The sequence below is a fragment of the Sorex araneus genome, chromosome 6, assembly GCF_027595985.1.
Source record: "Sorex araneus isolate mSorAra2 chromosome 6, mSorAra2.pri, whole genome shotgun sequence".
NCBI classification, from domain to species: Eukaryota; Metazoa; Chordata; class Mammalia; order Eulipotyphla; family Soricidae; genus Sorex; species Sorex araneus.
Window position 1 is genome coordinate 159,964,898 of NC_073307.1, and position 19,853 is coordinate 159,984,750.

A 19,853-nucleotide genomic window follows, 5' to 3' on the forward strand; every position below is an offset into this window, starting at 1 on the left:
ATACTTCAGGGTACAATGTGTTAATGATGACCTTTATTATATGGTTTTTTATCATCAATAAATATCACAGAATTATCGTTAGGTCACTTCATTTTTCTATTTTCTGAACTGAATTTGGGGATCTTGGTCAAAGATCATTTAGGGAAGCTATTAACAGGCAAACAATGAACTTTGAAGTCGCCTATTACTCTGTCTAGATGGCTTACTAATGATTCTCTTCCAATCATATTTATGTTTACTTATTTTTTCTACGATAAGCCTCATTTGGCTAGTTTGTAAAAAACACAACCCCCCTTTAGTGTGGGTTCAATCTTTATCATGTGGTGCTTATTAATTTTCTAATTGTGTTGAATGAGAAACCACTGGAAAGTCTAGTGACCCATTGACACATCAGGTCCAACACAACTGGATACAAAGTTCCCAACTAAACCCTAACTGAAGATATTCTCCTATTTTATAACTGAAGCATGTCTCTTTGCTTGGAAATGAAGGACGACAACTGCCTTCAAGTTCTGTGAAAGTCAGCACATAAGAAAAGCTCTTTCTCCTCTGTTTATGGCTTTCTTCTAAATCCCTTGTACTTAACAATTATCTTCATGCTGATTGACAGAGCGCTAGGTGTCGCACGTAATCTCAAAGCAAAGAATACATTTCTGAGTATTTATTGACTCATCTCTCCAAATCAGTCATTGGTTAGAATTATTTTTTATACCAGGAAACATGAGTTTCTTTACCTTACTGCCACCCTTACTTAAGGTAATGTGAGTTTCCTATCCATAAGTTTCTACTGTCTCTCACTGGACACCAAGAGACACTCTTCTCTTGATTATCTTAACTGTCAGTATCACCTTCTCTGTCTGTGTACTCTAAAATCTTTTCCACTTATCACGCCCACTCCCCATGCTTAAATGTCACTCGTTCTATAGACTCTCTTCTTTATTTCTGTTTCCTGAGTGCTTGATTATTATTCTTCTATAATTACTTCTAGGTATCCCTCTGTTGTGAATCCTGCCGCAGAGGTCCTGCAGTCTCAGAGAGTGAGGGCAGTGTGTTCTCTCTTTTGAATTTTTAAATGAGGACTATTAGTATCGGTGCACTGCCTCTTCCAGGTGATTTTTTCCAATGGCTCAAGATGATGTTGATTTCTGGCCATAGTCAGATCTGGTTTGGGTCTGCGCATCATCTCCTAACCTGGTGTAGATCCCTGAGGCGGTAATATATTATTAATTAGCTTATTAGCATTCCAGTTTCTTCAGAAATCCAGCTTTTACATGTAATTAAAAGTTCCAAGTATATGGGGTTGAGGTTTTTCCACCCATCCCAATCCCAAGCCCAAGGAGTGCCTCACTCATCAATTCTTGTTGATAGAGTGGATAGGGTGTTTGTCTTGCACGTGACCGACCTGGGTTCGATTACTCTGTCCCTCTCGGAAAGCCCAGCAAGCTACCAAGAGATCCCACCAGCATGGAAAATCCACACTCAGCAGTAAAGAATCCTGGCCAGTGGGCAATGCAACACCTTTCTTGATATACAAAGTGAGCAATGGAAAATATATGATCTAGCACCTGCCCCTAGAAGGCAGGCTTGAATGGTGGTGTTGAATATCCAAGCAAAATATAATGCTCAAAACTATAGAGAGAGTCCCAGAGGCACACAAACCAAGTCCAGCACCTCTGCTCCTGAACAGCCATGATTCCAGAGACACACAAACCAATTTTGAACCCAGCAGCTTCTTGAAGAAATGCCTCTAGACTGTGAACTGAGCTACGGCTCTGTGCCGTCCCGGGAAGGGGAAGGGCTTTGTTCCTCGACCTTTCATTCTGGTGGCAGTGACATGGTGACCACCACCATTCAGAGCCCATTGGATGGAGGTACGAGTTTGCAGTGATGGGGAGCGTGGGAAATCTCAGGATGGGAGGGCAGTACTGGCGCTGCTCCCCGCCCAGACGAGACCCTAAGTGGCCGTCCAAAAACAGCTCCTCTGCTCCTGAATGGCCATTATACCAGAGGCACACAAACCAATTTCAGAACCCAGCGGTTTCTGGCAGAAATCACTCTGGACTGAATTACTAAAATACCAGAAATCCAAATCATTACCAGCAATAGAAAACAAATTATCAAATGATTCCTTTTCAGCCTTTTCAGATTGTTGGGGGGAAATTCCAAATAATATTAGTGGGTTTTCTGTCCAAACATTGAATGTAATCAAAGTAAAGAGAGAGTAAAGTGAAAATCGTCTGCCACATAGGCAGAGTGGGGAGTGGGTGGAGGGTATACTGGGGTTCTTGGTGGTGGAACATGTGCACTGGTGAAGGATGGGTGTTTGATCATTGTATGGCTGAAACTTAAGCCTTAAAGCTTTGTAACTGTTATCACGGTGATTCAATAAAAAATTTTTTTAATAATTTATTTATTTTTAATTAGAGAATCACCGTGAGGGTACAATTACAGATTTATACACTTTTGTGCTTATACTTCCCTCATACAAAGTTCGGGAACCCATCCCTTCACCAGTGCCCATTCTCCACCACCCGTAAACCCGGCGTCCCTCCCACCCTCCCCAATCCCATCTCCCCCCCACCCCACCCTGCCACTGTGGCAGGGCATTCCCTTCTGTTCTCTCTCTCTAATTAGCTGTTGTGGTTTGCAATAAAGGTGTTGAGTGGCCGCTGTGCTCAGTCTCTAGCCCTCATTCAGCCCGCAACTCCCTTCCCCCACATGGCCTTCAACTACAATGTAGTTGGTGATCGCTTCTCTGAGTTGCCCTTTCCCCGGAACGTGAGGCCAGCCGCGAAGCCATGGGGTCAACCTCCTGGTACTTATTTCTACAGTTCTTGGGTATCAGTCTCCCACTCTGATATTCTATATACCATAGATGAGTGCAGTCTTTCTATGTCTGTCTCTCTCTTTCTGACTCATTTCACTCAGCATGAAACTTTTCATGCCCATCCACTTAACTACAAAATTCTTGACTTCCTTTTTTCTAACAGCTGCATAGTATTCCATTGTATAGATGTACCAAAGTTTCCTCAACCAGTCATCCGTTTTGGGGCATTCGGGTTTTTTCCAGATTCTGGCTATTGTAAACAGTGCTGCGATGAACATACATGTGCAGATGTTGTTTCGATTGTACTTTTTTGCCTCTCTGGGATATATTCCCAGCAGTGGTATTGCTGGGTCAAATGGGAGCTCAACCTCTAGTTTTCTGAGAATCGTCCATACTGTTTTCCAAAAGGGCTGAACTAGCCGACATTCCCACCAGCAGTGTAGAAGGGTCCCTTTCTCCCCACATCCTCTCCAACAGTGGTTGCTTTTGTTCTTTTGGATGTGTGCCAGTCTCTGTGGTGTGAGGTGGTATCTCATGGTTGTTTTGATCTGCATCTCTCTGATGATTAGTGATGCAGAGCACTTTTTCATGTGCCTTTTGGCCATTCGTATTTCTTCCTTGGTAAAGTTTCTGTTCATTTCTTCGCCCCATTTTTTGATGGGGTTGGATGTTTTCTTTTTGTAGAGTTCAACCAGTGCTTTATATACCATTGATATCAACCCCTTATCTGATGGGTATTGTGTAAATATCCTTTCCCATTCTGTGGATAGTCTTCGTATTCTGGTCACTGTATATCTTGCGGTGCAGAAGCTTTTTAGTTTAATGTAGTCCCATTTGTTGATCTCTGTTTTTACTAGATTGCTTAGTTCCGTGTCACCTTTGAAGATACCTTTATCTTCAATATCGTGGAGGGTTTCGCCGACCTTGTCTTCAATGTACCTTATGGTTTGTGGTCTAATGTTGAGGTCTTTAATCCATTTTGATCTAACTTTTGTGCATGGTGTCAGGTCAAGGTCTAAACCCATTTTTTTTGCATGTGGTTGTCCAGTTGTGCCAGCACCATTTGTTAATGAGGCTTTCCTTGCTCCACTTCACATCTCTTGCTCCCTTATCAAAGATTAGATGATCATACATTTGGGGTTGTGTGTAGGGATATTCCACCCTATTCCATTGGTCTACGGCTCTGCCTTTGTTCCAGTACCATGCTGTTTTAATTGTTACTGCTTTGTAGTAAAGATTGAGGTTGGGGAGGGTGATGCCTCCCATCATCTTTTTCCCAAGAATTGTTTTAGCTATCCTTGGACGTTTGTTATTCCATATGAATTTTAGGATTGCTTGATCCATTTCTTTGAAGAATGTCATGGGTATACTTATAGGGATTGCATTGAATCTGTATAATGCTTTAGGGAGTATTGCCATTTTGACAACATTGATTCTCCCTATCCACGAGCAGGGTATATGTTTCCATTTCCTCATGTCCTCTTTGATTTAATGGAGTAGCGTTTTGTAGTTTTCTTTGTAAAGGTCTTTTACTTCCTTGGTTAAGCTGATTCCGAGGTACTTGATTTTCTGGGGCACGATTGTGAATGGGATTGCTTTTTTCATGTCCCTTTCCTCTGCCTCATTGTTTGCATATATGAAGGCCATGGATTTTTGGGTATTGATTTTTTAGCCTGCAACTTTACTGTATAAGTCTATTGTTTCTAAGAGTTTCTTAGTAGAGGTTTTAGGCTTCTCTAGATATAGTATCATGTCGTCTGCAAATAGTGAGAGTTTGATTTCTTCCTTTCCTATCTGGATGCCCTTAATCTCTTTTTCTTGTCTAATAGCTATCGCAAGTACTTCCAGTACTATATTGAAGAGGAGTGGTGAGAGTGGGCATCCTTGTCTTGTGCCCGATCTCAGAGGAAAGGCCCTTAGTTTTTCCCCGTTGAGGATAATGCTTGCCGTAGGCTTGTGATAGATGGCTTCAACTATCTTAAGGAAAGTTCCTCCAAACCCCATTTTGGCGAGGGTTTTCATCATGAAAGGATGTTGGATCTTGTCAAATGCTTTCTCTGCATCTATTGATATGATCATATGGTTTTTGTCTTTACTTTTGTTGATATGCTGGATTATGTTGATTGATTTCCGAATGTTAAACCATCCTTGCATACCTGGGATGAATCCTACTTGGTCGTGATGTATGATCTTTTTGATGAGTTGTTGGATCCTATTTGCCAGTATTTTGTTGAGGATCTTCGCATCGGTGTTCATCAGGGAAATTGGTCTGTAATTTTCTTTCTTAGTGGTGTCTTTGTTTGCTTTTGGTATTAGGGAGATATGTGCTTCATAGAAACTGTTTGGGAGAGTTCCTGTTTTTTCAATTTCCTGGAAAAGTTTGAGGAAAACAGGCAATAGGTCTTCTTTAAATGTTTGGAAGAATTCGCCAGTGAAACCATCTGGGCCTGGGCTTTTGTTTTTGGGGAGGTTTTTGATTACAGTTTCAATTTCCTTAACATTGATGGGTCTATTCAGGTATTCCAGATCTTCTTTCTTCAGTGTTGGGAGATTGTAGGAATCAAGGAATCCATCCATTTCTTTTAGGTTCTCCTTTTTTGTGGCGTAAAGACCTTCAAAGTAGTCTCTAATGATCTTTTGAATCTCACTGGTTTCTGTTATGATGTCCCCCTTTTCATTTCTGATTCGATTTATTAGAGTTTTCTCTCTTTCTTTCTTTGTGAGTCTTGCTAGCGGTTTATCAATCTTATTTATTTTCTCAAAGAACCAACTCTTTGTTTCATTGATCTTTCGGATTGTTTTTTTGGTTTCGATGTCATTAATTTCTGCTCTAATTTTTATTATTTCTTTCCTTCGGTCTGGTTTGGAGTCCTTTTTCTGGTCCTTTTCTAAGGTCTTGAGTCGTGAAGTCAAGCTATCTATGTGGGTCCTATCTTCCTTCCTGAGGAATGCTTGGAGAGCTATAAATTTTCCCCTTAACACGGCTTTAGCTGCGTCCCATAGGTTTTGGTAGCTCGTGTCTTCATTCTCATTAGTTTCTAAGTATCTTTTGATTTCTTCCTTAATTTCCTTCCTGACCCACTCATTGTTCAACATTGAATTGTTTAGTTTCCAGGTGTTTGATTTGATTTTCCGTGTTTGTGAGTGGTTAGCTTCTATCTTCAGCGCATCGTGGTCTGAAAAAATGGTTGATACAATTTCTATTTTTCCGATTCTATTGAGGTATGTTCTGGGGCCCAGTACATGGTCTATTTTAGAAAATGTTCCGTGTGCACCGGAAAAGAATGTGTATTCTTTCTTTTTGGGGTGTAAGGCCCTGTATAGGTCTATTAGGCCTCTCTCTTCAATTTCTTCTTTCAGAGTCAGTGTTTCCTTGTTGAGTTTTGTTCTTGTGGATCTATCTAGAGGCGATAAGGCCGTATTGAAGTCTCCGACTACAATTGTGCTGTTAGTGATGTCCTCTTTGAAGTCTGTTAGGAGTTGTTTTAAATATTTAGCCGGTCGTTCGTTAGGAGCATATACGTTTAAGAGTGTGATTTCTTCCTGTTGTACATATCCCTTGATAAACAGAAAATGACCTTTGCTGTCCCTTTTGATCTTTTTCATCCTAAAATCTATGTTGTCGGATACCAGGATGGCCACTCCAGCTTTTTTAAGGGGGTTGTTTGCTTGGATGATTGTTTTCCATCCTTTGACTTTGAGTCTATGTTTACTCTGTTTGTTCAGGTGTGTTTCTTGCAGGCAACAGAATGTTGGGTTTAATTTCCGGATCCATTTAGCCACTCTGTGTCTCTTGATAGGTGCATTTAGGCCATTGACATTGAGAGAGATTATTGTGATGTGGTTTTGTGTCATCTTTCTGTGGGATTTGTTGTTCTTATGGGGCTCCTCCTTGTCTTACAGTAGCCCCTTTAGACCTTCTTTCAAGATTGGTTTTGAGTCTATGAAGGACCTGAGCTGTTGTTTATCCGAGAAGTAGTGTATGGTTCCTTCGAGTTTGAGTGAGAGTTTAGCCGGATAAAGTATTCTTGGTGAGGCATTCATTTCGTTGAGTTTTTTCACTATGTCCCACCATTGTCTTCGGGCTCGGAGGGTTTCTTCTGACAGATCGGCCGTAAATCTGAGGGGTGCTCCTTTGTATGTGATTTCCTTCCTTGACCTTGCTGCTTGCAGAATTGTGTCTCTATCCATGGTATCCGTCATTGTGACTATGATATGCCTTGGGGTCTTTTTATTCGGGTCTCTTTTTGCTGGTACTCTTCGGACTCCTTGTATCTGGATGCCTGCCTTCTCCAGCTCTGGGAATTTCTTAGCAATGATATCTTTGACTGTGTTTTGTTCATTGGGGTTGCTTCCCTGCGGTTCTGGTACTCCAATGATTCTTATGTTGTTCCTCTTGAAGTCATCCCCCAGGGCTCTGATTCGCTCTATAGCCATTTTGAGGTCTTTGGCCATGATTTGTTGTTGTCTATAAGCTTTCTGCAGCTCATCTTCCAGATCACTGATTCTGTCTTTGGCTGTAGTCATTCTACTGTTGAGGGCATCTAGTGAGATTTTTATTTCATCTACCGATTCCTTTATTTGTGAGACTTCCGTTCGAAGGTTTGAAATTTCTGCTCTCATTTCTGCTCTCATTTCTTCCTGTATTTTCTTAGTAGACCGTTCCAGCGCTTCATTCATCTCCTCCCTTAATTTATTGGATGTCTGTTCCATATTTGCTTGGAGTAGGTCGACTCTCCTCCAGATTTCCTCTCTGAATTGTTTATCTGAGAGGTCGTAGATGTTGGGAGCCTCTTTTGAGGTTTCTAGTATCTTTTCTTCTCCCTCTCTTCCTGGAGGGGATTTTCGCTGCTTCTTCATATTGTTATGGAAGTATAGGATTGGAACTTTGTAGGTGTTTATTCCTCCTACCTCTTGCTGAGAGAAGGAGGGGCTCTGTTTGTGCTATTTCTGATGGCAGCTTTATTCCTATTCTAGAAGACTTCCTTACACTCAGCCTTTTCTTTGTGATTGATGTTGGGGCTTTAATGAAGACTTAAGGCTAAGTTGTCTTTACAAAAGCTTTGCTAAGCTTCTCTTATTCACTGATAATTTTTCTAAACTTAGAGCTAATAGGCTAGTTCGCATAAGTGTATGAGATGTGTTAAACCGATTTTCAAAGCAAGAAGACCATGCCTAATGTGCTAAGGTAGGAAATAATATCTGCGGCCGCTCTGGCAGGAGGCCACGCCCCCTTTTAAGACCACGCCCCTTTCAGGCCACGCCCCCGTTTCTTCCTAGCAGGGGCTCCTGGGACAATGGTCCCAGGAAAGCCGGGGCGGTGGGACGCGGGAAGTGGCGGCGGCAAGGGTCCCAAGTCCCGGCGGCCGCGTGGGAACCAGGGGCGCACTCGGGAGGCGTGGCTGGGAGTCTCCTGATTACCTGGGAAAAGGCCGGGTTGGAGGGAGCTGGGTGGACGGGAAAGCCGGGGCGGTGGGACGCGGGAAGTCAAAAATTTTTTTTAAAGTCTCACAATGGAGATGTTACTGGTGCCTGCTCGAGCAAATTGATGAACAATAGGGCTACAGTGCTACAGTGCAATTAATCAGTCGCTAATATAATAAAAAAATCAAGACTCAATCATATCATACTCTTTTGGGTGAAAAACTGTGCATAAGTGGGTTCCTACGATAGCCCAAGGTATTGAGTGATTATAGGGGGTGTAGTCATACACATGAAAGTTGAGTCAAAGAGAAGTCTAACTTCAGATATCAAACCCTCTTGCTGTAGGCCTACATACTCCACTGCCAACTTCAGTGTTTCCAGATGGGCCATGATTTGCTTATCAATAAGAGCTTGAGTTAACAGCTACTGGGTAGTATTTTGTAATATGTTCCAAGAGAAAACACAGTTAAATCAAACATGGTTAATGGCTAGTAAGAACACTGGCCACTTGCTAAGGTCAATAAGCTTGTTAAACATGATATCACTACCAATTACAGTGAAGAATTACGGGGATAATAGATACCATTGCTTAAAATAGTGCTCTGGGGTGTTAGGTACTCCCAGATTTTTCAGCATTGTTTTTTGCCTCTTGTCATACTCTCTTCAGGCGTGACATCAGATGTTCTATTTTTAGTTGCTTTTGTGCCTCAACAGGGATATGTTCCCTTGTAGTTGACACAGCTCAGTAATTGGTTCTTTGGTGTCTTCATTGTGAGGACATTGGTCCTTCCAAGATGGATGGGGTTTTGCTCTGGTGCCAGCTCATCACAGGGCTTTACCCTTCTTGCTGAGACCAACACACATGAGTTGCTTACCTGTTAAGAAACAAGCATATCCTCATACTCATGTTAATTCCCCTGTCCCTAGGTATCTTTTAGTTTAAAAAGAACCTTGAGCTTTGATAAATAACAAGTAGATTGTGCATGCTTTTGTGCAGACAAGAATCCTTGAGAGTCAAAATTAAAAAAAATACAATAATGAAGTCTTCAAGGCATAATTATATTTTGGTCCATAGTGGGCTGGCTTCCTCCAATCTTCCTAGTTTTTAAGAATAGTTATAGTTGGATGAGCTCTCTACTATGGCTTAACCTTGTGTGTTGTCCCCTGTGCCCACAGGACTGATCCCTGAGCACTTTCTCCTTGACAGCACCAGTCCTTCTGTCAAATGACTGTCACATCTACCCCGCTTTCCAATATACCACCAAACTATATTCCCTCAATCCAGAGTGGCATCAGGGTGTATGGCATTGCTAATAAATGAAGATGGAAAGACTAAAGAAAGATCCTATAACAATCTGCCCAAGGTCATGAATAAAAATTGACTCAGCACTTACAGGGCACATTGGCCAACCCTTCTGCCAGGTGATGTTTGACCTGGGTTCCACAATGTCTACTAATCAGTGGCACCAACCTCTGCAGCAACTCTTTGCCACAAAGGAAATCGTTGACACATATTTCACCAGCATAAAATTATTTACAAGAAATTCTCAGTCAAGGCTACCCTAGTATTTCAGGAAAGAAATGCTTTGTGGTGTATGTGGAGTACAATGCTGAGTACAGTCATGTAAGCCCTCCCCACCTGAGCACAGCTTGGTGTAGCCCTGGAGGCTCCAGAGCTGGACTGACTCAATAATTCCCCATCCTGTAACATCCCTACAGCACTGAATCTTGGGGCCCTCACACTAAACGGGTACACTGATGGGCTGGGAATCGTGGAGCATTGCTTCGGAGACCCTCAGAAAAACAAAGAGCAAAACTCCAAACCCCCCAAACTGGGGAAACGTTCATCACAAATCTGTTCATGAGAGTCAGCTCTGACACTTCTTTAACAAAATGAAAAAGAAGTCAAACAAACTTAGTTCCTAAGTCAAACATTACACTGAAGGTCACCAACAGTGCCAGGAGAAATGTTTATTTTCCTAAGTGCAAAAAAACTTTGTGCTACAGATTTGGTTTTGACTAACTTGAGATTATCCTGCAAAGAAGAGAAAATTTGTTTCCTTTAACTTGACATAATTTTATGATCACACTTCACCACTGTTGCTGTGGTTCACTGCAAAAAACTAAGGCATGCCAAAGGGCATGTGCACTCGCAGGCTCTCCGGGCGGCTCTGTCTCACCGCCCGTGTTCGGTGCTCTGGAACCGCTGTGTGTGGCTGTTGGTCAAGGACAGGCAATGGAAGAAAGAAGGCCAAACTGGTTGCTCAATCAGTTTATTTCATTCTCTCTCTCTGCTTCTCTCACAGTTATGGATCTCTCTCTGGATCTGTGGATCTGGCCCTTCTCTGTTCTTCTCCTGTGTCCTCTTGTGTGTCTCCTTCTCTGTCTTCTTCTTCTTCTGTCTCCCCTCTGCCCCACGGTCTTAGTCTATATAGAAAATTACATAGGGCAGTAGTACAAAGGTGGGTTTAACATTAACAAATCAACAAAGAAGGGTAAGGCCATTTCTTGAGGAGATTAACAAAATCTCATCTAAGGAAATCTCATCTAAGGAGATCCGCTCAAGGGTATGATTCCAAACAAGGGTGTGTCAGGGTGTGAGCTAGTAATATGCTTAAATAGTTATAGTAAATCTACTTCTAATATTTCTAGCAATGTCATTCTGTATGAGCACAGTAAGAGATATAAAGTTTGGTTCTTCCTGAGATCATCTCACTATACATTCCAAACCACCGTCCTCAGGACAGGTTAGTCTTTCTAACCCCAGCAGGGTCCTAGTCTCGTCGTTACTTTTGGATTATGACAGAATTTGTCTATAACCATTCTCTCAATTTGTAGTTCAGTATTGTGGTGCTTTGGCCTGGCCCATTTTGATGGCAGGATAACTCAAAGCTTGCCCTGGGTCCATTCCGTCCCTCGTCAGGACCCTGCTTTTGGGGTGCTAGGAACTAAGGGCAACTGAGTTGAGAAAGCAGATGCCCGGGAGTAAATATTATTGGAGTCAATCAGCTCCCAAGTTACAAAGCATATTATTAACTGTCTTCCTGCGTCCATACAGAAAGGCCATTGCTTTAAGGTAAACTAAGTTCACTGCAGCAAGGCTAAAAGGACAAACCCCATGTTCATTACAGGACATGTTCACTGAAAGGACAAACCCTACAGTTCACTAATATTATTTCATATTATAAATACTGAATGTGGGTAGAATGGATAGGGAGAATTTTTGATATCCCTGGTATTACTTCGCATAAAAGAGCAAAGGGACTCTATCCTTTTCAGAAGGATGACCTGACAACACTTGCCCACTTTGCTGATACCTGATAGGGCTTAGGTCCTGTCACTGGTTCGTAGAAAGGAACACACACTCTGGTGGAGGGTGTAGTATTGGAATCTCGAATGCATGAAACCCCATCATTAACAATATTGTAAATCATGAAGCCTGAAAAACAAATATTTTTATAATGGGAACATTTTTTAGACTCTGATTTGTGTGGTGAGTGCCTGTGTGAGAGCAAATGGTTTTGTCCCGTGACTTTGGTGTGGGATCTGATTATGCTGTAACTTGCTGTTCCATGGACATGTTTCAGTTTTGTGGAGATTTCCATCTCAGACCCCAGCATTCATCAAGACATGAAGCAGCAGCCCCTCCCCAATAGAGTCCCAGCATCTGAAAATCTCTGTTGCATGTAGTAATCAATCAATTGATCAGAGGCACAGAGACAAGACACGTGAGAGGAATGCAGACAGTGTGGAGGGCCAAGGCTCGATCTAACTCGAGGCGAAGAGCGACTTCTAGAGCAATCCTTTTATTCTATTTTTTATCAGTTACATCCTAATGACTTCATCACAGAGAAAGACTCACTAATGAGAGTACGAACAGTTATAGATGAGCATTCGTCAGAGGAATATCAGGGTATACACTGTCTTGTCAAAGCTATGTTGTCATGATCAAAGCATCAGAGGAAGATAAGGATCTGAACACGTAAGCTCTACAGATCACATCCCCCACATTCTTGTGGTTGGTTACACATAGGGCAAAGAGAAGACTCATAATGATACTTGAAGGTCAATCCAGATTAAAGATGTATAAGATAGGGGGAAACTGCTGCCTTGTACTGCCAAGATTATGTAAAACTAGGGGGTGTATGAGAGCATGCTGCACTTCTCCTGGTCATCAGACTCACAAGTTTTTAGCTTGCCCACTTAATGTGAAAATGGGGCCTCGGTTCTGCTTCCTGTTTGTAGGGCAGCGTCCAGAGGCTTGTCCTAATGTCCTGATTCAGCACCAACATCCTCCAGAACCCAATCGCCGCCATGCTCACAGTCAATTTCCACAGACTTAGGACGAGCCCCTCACGCATGAGAATGAATCTGCTGAAAAACCCAGGTATGCAGATCTTGTGACTGAAATCTCCAGGTTCGCCTGGAGTCAGGAATGGGCAACCTCCCCCAATCTCCAGTTCTTCCGTGACCCTGGCAGTCATACCCACGAACTGCCTCTGGTACCATATAAACTCATTAATGGCCATGATCCAGAGACTCACAAATAAATCTCAGAAGAGACCAACAAGCTACAGAGACGCCTCTAGACACCAAAGCCACCATCTAGTTAAAAATTTAACTCCAACTTTATCATCCAATTTAAAATTTTAGAATTCCTGGAGCATGACCCATATTTGCAGCCATGCAATATCTCATACTCTATGCCACTGGTGTACCAAGAGTAGTATACCACATTTGATGGCATGTAAAGTAGAAGGCAACCATTATTAATAGAACACAAGTCTCAACCTGTAACAACATGTTAGTAATCTCTTATATGAGAGTTTAATGGCTCCAAGGTGAGATACAATTTTCACACAGTTTCCTCTAAGGAAACCTTTTTGAATAATTTTCAGTGGATTATTTATAACAAGTATCTCGCCTGCATGGCAGAGCCTGGTAAGCTACCCGTGGCATATTCGATATGCCAAAAAACAGTAACAACAAGTCTCACAATGGAGACATTACTAGTGCCTACTTGAGCAAATTGATGAACAATGGGATGACAGTGATACAGTGATACAGTAATTCATAACAAGCAATACAAAATAAACTATTTAGGATCTGCCTTTGGGGCAGGTTTGGGTGATGGTGGGAAAATTCAAGGTAAAATTCAAGGATTGGTGTTGGAATATTGAATGCAATTATTGTGAACTTCATGAAATTAAAATAAAAAATAAAAGAAATAAACCAGGTCAGAGGCTCATACGAACACTCCAATGCCATATGTCTTTAAGATCCTGTGAGGGGTCCAGTCAGATGAGCATCTGAGAATCACCTATAGCCTGTCCACAGGGTCCCATCATTGCAACATTTTTCTTTTTTTATTGAATCACCATGAGATACAGAGTTACAAAGCTGATCATGGTCAGGTTTCAGTCATACAGTGTTCCAACACCCACCCTCCACCAGTATACATTTCCCACTACTAATGTCCTCAGTTTCCCTCCCACCACCCTCCTCCCAGCCTGTCTCTATGGAAAGCACTTTCCCTCCCTTTCTCTCTTTCTCTAATTACAACATTTTTTATTAGAACATAGGCACGTATACAAGCCCCAGTATCGGCCATCTTGCCACATTCAACAGAGAAGCAGCCAGGCCTTCTGGTGAGCAACGTGGCCGGAGAATGCTCCGGACCCGAAACGGGGCCAGCAACACCGGGCATCCAGACAGAGGAGGTACAGCCAGCACACCTTCTCCAGATGGAGCCCTGGCGACACTGAGCAGCAACTAACACGGCTCTGGGATGTGGGACTGGGACACATCCGAACCGCGTGGCCGCTAACGCGGCCGCACAACCTTTTCTAAGAACTGAAAACATACAATCTTTTAATGGAAAACTAATTATCAAATGCTTCCTTAGTAGGGCTGTCTTTCTTGGGGGGAAAACTCCAACAACAATAGTGAGTTTTGTGTTGAAATATGGAATGTAATCAAGGTAAAGAGAAAATGAAGTGAAATTCATCAGTCATAGAGTTGGGGGTGGGGGGCGGGGGCGGGGGGTATACTGGGGATTTTGGTGGTGGAATATGGGCACTGGTGAAGGGATGGTGTTTGAATATTGTATAACTGAGACATAAACCTGAGAACTTTGTAACTTTCCACATGGTGATAAAATAAATTTTTTTAAAAAAGCCCCAATATCAACTCCCTTAAGACCAGGGAAAGTCTGCCAGAATGTACACTTCCTATTCCCAGCCTAGGGCCACACTGTATTAGAGACCATGCTGGCGAACTCCAAGCCCAGTTTCTCTGGTAACTGCAGTGTCTGCATAGAACCATGCAAGTTGTGAATATTTTGTGAGAATGATTGGCCAATAATTCCGAGCTGGATAGCCCTCGGGAGGAACACTGGACCTAGCAACAGTATCCTGAGTCCAAGCATTTGGTTGGGCTCTCTGCGCTACCCAGACCAGTTTTTGTACTTGAACTCATGATACAAATTGCCCTAAGATCCACCAAGGTGGCTCTGATTCCAGACTGTTCATTTGGGAAATCCGGTCATCTTGATGGCCACCAAAATACTACTGCTCACTTCACTGTCCTATCTCCTCATCCATTTGACACTGACCATCCATCCTACATCACACCCCAGTTACCGGTGATGGATCTCATTGACTTCCACCACTCTCTAAGCTCCAAAACAGGCTTCTCTGCTTCCCCAGCCACCACTGAACCACTGGCTGGCAACCATCAGGTCATTTGTATGTGACCCAGCTGAAGGTTAGTGGGGGCAGATCCTTCGACTGTAGAAGAATATGGTCCCAGTTGATGGATGATGGCTCGAACTCAGGCATGCTTCCCTCGTACCAACAACCAGACCTTCTGCATTTCCAGCTGGACATCTCATACCAGGCAGGTCATCTGTTCACCAAAACAGACCTTTTTCATTTTTTCTTATTGAATTACTGTGACTTAATGTAATTCATATTTGGTTTCACTCATATAGTGTTCCAACGCCCATTCCTTCACCAGTGTAAAATTCAACCTCCAATGTCTCCAGTTTCCTTTCGGTCAACACCCAAAAAACAATCAGCCTGCCACTATGGCAGTCATTTTTTTCTCTCTCCTCTCCTCTCCTCTCCTCTCCTCTCCTCTCCTCTCCTCTCCTCTCCTCTCCTCTCCTCTCCTCTCCTCTGGTCTCCTCTTCTCTCCTCTGGTCTCCTCTCCCCTCCCCCCTCCCGTCCCCTCCCCCTCCTCTCCCCTCCCCCCTCCCGTCCCCTCCCCCTCCCCTCCTCTCCCCCTCCCCCCTCCCCTCCCCCTCCCCCTCCCCCCTCCCCTCCCCCTCCCCCCTCCCCTCCCCCTCCCCCTCCCCTCCCCCTCCCCCTCCCCTCCACTCCCCCTCCCCTCCCCCTCCCCTCCCGTCCCCTCCCCTCCCCCTCCCCTCCCCGTCCCCGCCCCCCTCCCCTCCCGTCCCCTCACCTCCCTTCCCCTCTCCTCCCCTCCCCTCCCCCTCCCCTCCCCTCCCCCTCCTCTCCTCCCCTCTCCTCTCCTCCCCTCCCCCCTCCCCTCCCCCTCCCCTCCCCCTCCTCTCCTCCCCTCCCCCTCCTCTCCTCCCCTCCCCCTCCTCCCCTCCCCTCTCCTCCCCTCCCCTCCCCTCTCCTCCCCTCCCCTCCCCTCCCCTCCCCTCCCCTCCGGGCTCCCCTCCCCTCTCCTCTCCTCCCCTCCCCTCCCCTCTTCTCCCCTCCCCTCCCCTCCCCTCTCCTCTCCTCTCCTCTCCTCTCCTCTCCTCTCCTCTCCTCTCCTCTCCTCTCCTCTCCTCTCCTCTCCTCTCCTCTCCTCTCCTCTCCTCTCCTCTCCTCTCCTCTCCTCTCCTCTCCTCTCCTCTCCTCTCCTTCTCTTCCCTTGTGGGTATCATGGTTTGCAATAATGATACTGAAACATTATCATACGTGTTCCCTTTATCCACATTCAGCACTTAGTTCTGTCCAGAGTGATCACCCCAACTATCATTGTCATAGTAACAGGCCTCTTATTTTTAAAAACTTTTATTTAATGAAAGAACTGTGAATTACAGAGTTATTGATAGGTGAGATTTAGACATAGAATATCCAAACACCAATTCCACCACCAGTGTCACCTTCCCCCTACCAGTGTTTCCGTATTCTGTCCCTTTGTCCCCACCCCACCCAGTACCTACCTTGACAGTGACAGATGCATTACAAACTTCGGTGTTTGCTGCTTAGAAAACCTCAGGTTTTCCATGTTGTTGAGTTTGTTCTTTGGGTATATAACTACACTAAACTATACTATACAACTACACTAAACTATACTATACTAAACCCCCCAAATCACCCATATAACCAAAGCCCAACCCCTGTTCCTGCATTTCTTCCCTTTCTCAACTCTTCCTTCATTCTTTTATATCTTTCCTTCTCGATTCTTCTCCTCAGTAAGGTCAAGGGTGTTCTAGGCATCCCTCTTTTACTGCATTACATTTTCTCATCCAGTTATTCTATGTACCAGATAAGTGAGGTTATCCTGTGTTTGTCCTTCTTCTTCTGGCTTACTTCACTCAACATGATATCTCCCAGTTGCAGCGCACCTCTTAAACTGGGGCAGACACATGTCACCATACGCTCTTTCCCAGGCCAGGAAAGAGCTCCTGACAATCATCATGGAGACATTCCCCCCCCTCCACAACTGGGACAATTGCAAACAACTGCTCACCTCTCCAAGATGGGGTCAAGAGAAGGCGAATCCTAAAGGCTGTCTGCAAATGACTCGTAGGCTCCCGGAACATATGGTCAGAGCATAAATTGTGGACGCAGGATCCCCAGCAGATATTCTCAACCCTGATGTCTTTACAGCAAATGCCAAATACCCTGGAGGGCCAGCAGCCTGCAACCTCATGCAGAGGGATTCTGGAAGGGGCTGGAGCAAAGCATGGAGCATCACTAACCACCAAGGTCGCGGATCAGAGTCAGGAGCGGGTCTCCAGAATGCCATAAACCCCTCACCAAATCTCAATGTGCATCATCATCATCATCATCATCATCATCATCATCGTCGTCGTCGTCGTCGTCCTCCTCCTCCTCATCATCAATACGCATACTATTAAATAAGGGGAAGAGAAAAACAATGTTTCCGGCCCCCTGCGTCCCGTGCCCGCCGGAGGCAGCGGGACAGCTCAGAGCACCCCAGCCCCGCCGGGCAGGTCTCAGTCATTCGCCCACCGCGCCTGACCCCGCCCTCCTGTGTCCGAACAGGTTAGGGGTGTGTCCTCTCATTAGGGGGCGTGGCCTCAAAAGTGGGCGTGGCCTCTTTCCGGAGCACAGGCCGCTAACGCGGCCGCAGATATTTTTCTTACCATTCCATGCATTGTCCTTTGGTCACAATTGATTGAGCCCATTCCTTCTAAGAACTCCCTGATCATCTTAGTTACTATATGTTAATACTCAACTAACCTAGCCTATCCTAACTTCATGAAGACTGTCAATGAACACATCACCTTGCACAGAAAAGTCCTTTGTCAAAAGAGCATAGCCCAAAATCTTCAGTTGAGGTTCCTCCCAAGCTAACGAGAGCTCCAGATACTAAAGCCCATAACAACATGAAGAAACAGAGAAAATCCCCACCACCAGGAGAGAGCCAAGAAAATGTCTCACTAACCTCAGCAGCGACCTCCCAGAAATACACCTTCCTCTCAGATAAAGAATTCAGAGAGGAAATTGTGAGGATGGTTCACGAACTCAAAGAAACTATGGAACGAACATCCAATAAATTAAGGGAGGATATGGATGCAGCGTTGGAATGCTCCACCAAGATAATCCAAGAAGAAATGAGAGCAGAAATTTCAAAGCTACAAACAGAAGTCACACAACTAAAAGAATCAGTAGATGAAATAAAAAACTCCGTAGGAGCCCTCAATAGTAGAATGACTACAGCCGAAGACAGAATCAGTGAGCTTGAAGATGAGCTGCACAAAGCATATAGACAACAACAAATAATGGCAAAAGACCTCAAAATGGCTCTAGAGCGAGTTAGAGTCCTAGGGGACGACCTCAGGAGAAACAATATAAGAATCATGGGAGTGCTGGAACCACACGGAACCAATCCCAATGAAAAAAACACCATTAAAGACATCATTGCTAAAAAATTCCCAGAGCTAGAGAATGCGGACATCCAGATCCAAGGAGTCCGAAGGGTGCCAGCTAAAAGGGACCCAAATAGAAAATCCCCAAGGCATATCATAGTCAGAATGATGGATGCCGTGGATAGAGACACAATACTGCAAGTAGCAAGATCAAAGAAGGAGATTATATACAAAGGCGCACCCCTTAGATTCACAGCAGACCTATCAGAAGAAACCCTCCAAGCCCAAAGACAATGGTGGGATATAGTGAAAAAACTTCATGAAATGAATGCGTCACCAAGAATACTCTACCCGGCTAAACTCTCAGTTAAACTTGAAGGAACCATACACTATTTCATGGACAAGCAACAGCTCAGGAACTTCATAGACTAAAGACCAAATTTAAAAAGAAGGACTCAAAGGGCTACTATAAGACAAGGAAAAAGACCTATAAGAACAACAAACCCTACAGAAAAATGGCACAAAATCCCATGACAATAATTTCTCTTAATGTTAACGGGCTAAATGCACCAATCAAGAGGCACAGAGTGGCAAAATGAATTCGGAAACTAAACCCAACTTTCTGCTGCCTACAAGAAACACATCTGAATAGCCGGAACAAACACAGACTAAAAATCAAAGGATGGAAAACAATCCTGCAAGCAAACAGCCCCCTCAAAAAAAAGCGGGGGTGGCCATACTAGTATCCGATAGCATTGATTTCAGGCTGAAAAAGATCAGAAGGGACAGCAAAGGTCATTTTATATTCATCAAGGGATATGTACAACAGGAAGAAATCACACTCCTAAATGTATACGCACCTAATGAACGACCAGCTAAATACTTAAAAGAACTCCTAACAGAATTTAAGGAAGACATAACTAGCACCACGATAGTAGTTGGAGATTTCAACACTGCCTTATCACCTCTGGATAGATCGACAAGAACAACACTCAGCAAGGAAACGATGGCCCTGAAGGAAGAAATGGAGGAGATGGGGCTAATAGACCTATACAGGGCTATACACCCCAAAAAGAAAGAATACACATTCTTTTCCAGCGCACACGGAACGTTTTCCAAAATAGACCATGTTCTGGGCCACAAATTATACCTTAATAGAATTGGGAAGATAGAAATTGTATCAACTGTCTTTTCAGACCATGATGCACTGAAGATGGAAGTTAATCACACACAGACGCGGAGAACCAAATCAAACACTTGGAAATTAAACAACTCACTATTGAACAATGAGTGGGTCATGGAGGAAATCAAGGAAGAAATCAAGAGATACCTCGAAACAAATGAGAATGAAGACACAAGCTACCAGAACCTATGGGACGCAGCTAAAGCTGTGTTAAGGGGAAAATTTATAGCTCTGCAAGCCTTCCTCAGAAAGGAAGAAAGGGCCTATATAGATAGCTTGACTTCACAGCTCAAGATCTTAGAAGAGGACCAGCAAAAGGAACCCAAACCAGATCGAAGGAA